The following is a 5,000-nucleotide window of genomic DNA, read 5'->3' as shown; positions in this document are numbered from 1 at the left end:
CGGGTTGGAGCGCCAGGACGAGCATGCGGATCCGTCCTGGTCTGGTGAAGAACTGTACCAGCATAAGAAGCTGTGCCAAGGTCTGGAGAGGAGATTGTGTCTCCCACATGTCAACAGCAATATTCTACTCCTGATATTAAAATGATGGATGACAAACATCCCCTGAACTTTGGTCTGGTTTGTTGCTTTAGAGTAGTCAGTGTGCAGCTTCTCAACTCCTTGGTCTGGGGGCCACGTCTCCAGAGAACCAGCGTCTGTAACCTTCCACTACACAGGGGCCCGGGGCACACTGAAATATTAACACTGAATGAATAATCCTACTCTTGGTTTTAATCAGATTAAATAATTCTATTTAACATATTTACACTTTAACAGCATAAACCTTTTAAATGATATGAAAGCATGTTTGTCACTAATATTATTTTTAAACTTGATTATAATTTTGTTTTAATATTAATCAAATATAAAAAAATAATTATAATAATCAAACATACAATAATTATAGTATTACATACAAATAATTATAATGAAATATAAAAATAATTACAATAATCAAATATAATTATACTAATCAAATGTAAAAAAAAAATGATTATAAAAATAATTTTATTTTTCAAATGTAACAATAATAATTTTAATAAAATATAAAGAAAATTATATTATTAATACACTATAAAAATAATTATGTTAAACAATATAAAAATAAGTATATTATACAATATGAAAATAATTATATTAATACAATATGAAAATAATTTAATTTAAACCATTTTTAAATATAATAATACAATTTCAAAATAACTGAAATTACTAAAATATAAAAATAATTATAATTAAATATAAAATATTTATAATAATCAAATATAATTATATTAATCAAATGTAAAAAAATAAAATTATATATTTTTTTTACAAATGTAACAATAATAAATTTAATAAAATATAAAGATAATTATATTATTAATACACTATAAAAATATTTATAGTATACAATATAAAAATAAATATATTATACAATATAAAAATAATTATATTAATACAATATGAAAATAATTAAATTCAAACAATTTTAAAATATAATACAATATAAAAAATAATTGTATTAATGAAATATAAAAACGGTTATAATAAAAAATATAATTATATTAATCAAATGTAAAAAAAATATTATAAAAATAACTATATTTTTGTAATGTAACAAAAATAATTTTAATGAAATATAAAGATAATTATATTATTAATACACTATAAAAATAACTATACAATATAAAAATAAATATATTATACAATACAACAATAATTATATTAATACAATATGAAAATAATTAAATTCAACTAATTTGAAAATATAATACAATTTAAAAATAATTGTATTAACAAAATATAAAAATAATTATAATTAACAAATATACAAATAATTACATTAATAAAATATACAAATAATTATAATATTAATCAAATATAAAAATATATTAATACAATTTTAAAATAATTATACTAATCAAAGATACTGCAAAAGAAAAACAATAAGCATAACTGATAAATTCACATACAATTGTTTGGTGCTAAAATAAATAGTCTAAATTAATAGTACATGTGTTTGACTAATGTGTCAATAAAAGTAAAGTGCAAATAAAAAAACAGATTCACATTTAGTCATCATTTTGGCGCTTGAGAAACTTCTCTGACTTTAGTTCCAGACTTTTTCCTGTTTGATGTTGTCATTACTGCCACAAGTGGTGGAAAAGTGTATTACAACTGAGTACCACTGCGGCCCATACGGACCTCAGCTAAACAATATATTTTTGGGCGGTCCTCTAGGGGGCGCTCGTGGCCCAACTATGGTTCAGAACCGCTGCTTTACAGTAAGATGTTTGAGGAGCTCTGCTGAACCTTCTGAGGAGAAGCCAGCCAGAGATCATCTCCATGGCAACAACTCTGCTGTTTGAAGAATGTGCTGCAAACATGTGAGTCAGTTGAATAGTCACATGGTGAAGAAGAGAGGACCTTGAGGAACACCAGACTGACAAGTAGACATGATTGACATGAGTCAACAAAGACAAGGAGAGGACTTACCCTTGAGGATCACCTCAGGTTTGTACAAGTCTGCTGTGGACCTGCAGTCTTCTTCTTCCTAGCAGGGTTCAACGTTTGATGCCAGGATCTGACAACGTGTTCAAGTTTGTCAGAAAGATGATCCAAGTTTGATGTCTCTGTTTGAAGCTGCTGAAGAAAGAATGTGACGAGTGAGAATTGTGCGAGGGCCCCAACTTGTTGGCCCCAAATACATTCTCATGGTTGTGTAACATAAACACAACTTTTATTGTCACTAAAAGTCATGCAAGTCACGCTGACAATGAACAAGGACTGGGAAGTCATGCCTTCAAACCTGGGGCCAGATGGGGCCCGCCACTTCATTTTATGTGGCCTGCCCCCTGATTTTACATGGCCTGCACCTTCATTTCATGTGGCCCGCCACTTCGTTTTACATAGCCTGCCTCTTGATTTTATATGGCCTGCACATTCATTTCGGATAATCCACAACTTAATTTCAAGTGGCCCATCACAAAATTTTATATGGCCTGCACGTTCATTTTGTGTGGACTGCAACTTCATTTCATGTGGCCTACAGCCTAATTTTATATGGCCTGGCCCGCCACTTCATTTGACATAGCCTGCCTCTTGATTTTACGTGGCCTACACCTTCATTTCATGTGACCTGCAACTAAATTTCATGTGACCCACCACATAATTTTATATGGCCTGCACCTTCATTTCAGGTAACCCGCAACTTAATTTCATGTGGCCCACCACATAATTTTATATGGCCTGCAACTTCATTTCATGTGGCCCACAGACTAATTTTATATGGCCTGCCCCTTCATTTCATGTGGCCCGCCATTTCATTTGACATAGCCTGCCTCTTGATTTTATGTGGCCTGCACCTTCATTTCAGGTAACCCGCAACTTAATTTCATGTGGCCCGCCACATAATTTTATATGGCCTCCACCTTCATTTCAGGTAACCCGCAACTTAATTTCATGTGGCCCGCCACGTAATTTTAAATGGCCTGCACCTTCATTTCAGGTAACCCGCAACTTAATGTCATGTGTCCCACCACATAATTTTTATATGGCCTGCACGTTCATTTTGTATGACCTGCAGCTTCATTTCATGTGGCCCGCCACCTAATTTTAAGTGGCCTGCACCTTCATTTCAGGTAACCCGCGACTTAATTCCATGTGGCCCACTACATAATTTTATATGGCCTACACTTTCATTTTGTGTGGCCGGCAGCTTCATTTCATTTGGCCCAAAGCCTAATTTTATATGGCCTGCACCTTCATTTCAGGTAACCCGCGACTTAATTTCATTTGGCCCACCACACAATTTTATATGGCCTGCACCTTCATTTTGTGTGGCCTGCACCTTCATTTCAGGTGGCCCACAGCCTAATTTTATATGGCGTGCACCTTTTTTCATGTGGCCCACAGCCTAATTTTATATGGCCTGCACCTTCATTTCAGGTAACCCGCAACTTAATTTAATGTGGCCCACCACATAATTTTATATGGCCTGCACATTCATTTTGTGTGGCCTGCACCTTCATTTCATGTGGCCCACAGCCTAATTTTATATGGCCTGCACATTTTTTCATGTGGCCCACAGCCTAATTTTATATGGCCTGCACCTTTTTTCAGGTGGCCCACAGCCTAATTTTATATGGCCTGCACCTTCATTTCATGTGGCCCGCCACTTCCAATTCAATCCAATCCCCTTTATTTATACAGCACATTTAAACAACAAAATTGTTTCCAAAGTGCTGCACAACAATATTAAAAACAATATTCAAATATTATCCTTAGCTCCACCAATGACTGAATAAAAACAAAAAATAAATAAATATAAAACCAATATAAAAATAAATGATTAAAAACGGTTTTAAAGGGTAAAACCAATTAAAACTTCATTTGACATAGCCTGCCTCTTGTTTTTATGTGGCCTACACCTTCATTTTATGTGGCCCACCACCTCATTTTACATGGCCTGCACCTTCATTTCAGGTAACCTGCAACTTAACTTAATGTGGCCTGCCACATAATTTTTATATGGCCTGCACCTTCATTTTATGTGGCCTGCCACTTCATTTTACATAGCCTGCCTCTTGATTTTATGTGGCCCACCACCTAATTTGATATGGCCTGCACCTTCATTTCAGGTAACGCGCCACTTCATTTAATTTGGCCCGCACTTTCCTTTTAAGTGGTCCACCAAAGGCTAGAAAAAATTCTTAAAAAATACTTTTGGACTAAATGTATTAACTCTTTTATTTTCAAAGAACAACAGACTGCATATTGGAGGTGAGAATATTTGGGGATCTCTTGAGTCGATTTTCATTCTTGGGGTGACGATTAAATTCACAATTGATTATAGATTGAACACAATTCTCCACATATATTATTTGGTATATCAATATATTAAATATATATATATCAAAAACCTTTTCAGAGCCCAGTCTGCACACCAAAACTGATTTTTTTTTGCCCTCAAGTGACACAGATCTGACTTTTGTTGCCAGTCTAAACGCTCCAAAGTGATCCAATCAGATCCAGACCACATCAGGAATTAGTCCTGAATCTGATCTTTTCAAAGGTGACTTCGGTCTAAACGCAAAAGCGAAACTGAATGTGATTGTGTCCTCATCCTTGGTTGAGCTACGTCATTAGTGTGCGCCGAAATGACGCAGTCAACAGCGGAAGTGGATATTTCATCACATCCGCTTTCAGTTTTTATTTAAGACGACCGAATTTCCGCTGCATAACTAGTCAATAGTGCACAAATAATAGTCTATATGTAATATATGAACATATATTTTGATTACAAAGAAATAGCGATGGTTCTAGGACCAGAATTGACGCTGTGACGTATTGGCTGACGTGTGAGTTGAAAAATAAAGCCAACGTCCGTGTCTCCTCTACTTAACAGCCATAAAAAGATT

General features: G+C 34.1%; 2 protein-coding genes across 3 annotated transcripts in view; one reads left to right on the top strand and one right to left on the bottom strand.

The window, feature by feature from the left end:
- The window catches only part of anks1ab (ankyrin repeat and sterile alpha motif domain containing 1Ab), a 181,690-nt gene extending 181,532 nt beyond the window's left edge, over positions 1 to 158 (top strand). For both annotated transcript variants that reach the window (XM_062037803.1, XM_062037801.1), the window contains one exon: positions 1 to 158. This exon is cut by the window's left edge and continues 181 nt beyond it. The gene's annotated coding sequence lies outside the window, so the exon portion shown is untranslated.
- The window catches only part of phc2b (polyhomeotic homolog 2b (Drosophila)), a 115,531-nt gene that overhangs the window by 10,330 nt on the left and 100,201 nt on the right, over positions 1 to 5,000 (bottom strand). The window contains exon 15 of the transcript XR_009824666.1: positions 2,077 to 2,226. The gene's annotated coding sequence lies outside the window, so the exon portion shown is untranslated. The remainder of the gene's footprint in view (positions 1 to 2,076; positions 2,227 to 5,000) is intronic.

Source organism: Entelurus aequoreus, linkage group LG26 (assembly GCF_033978785.1).
Source record: "Entelurus aequoreus isolate RoL-2023_Sb linkage group LG26, RoL_Eaeq_v1.1, whole genome shotgun sequence".
Classification (NCBI taxonomy): Eukaryota; Metazoa; Chordata; class Actinopteri; order Syngnathiformes; family Syngnathidae; genus Entelurus; species Entelurus aequoreus.
This window is presented reverse-complemented; position numbering and strand designations above follow the sequence as displayed.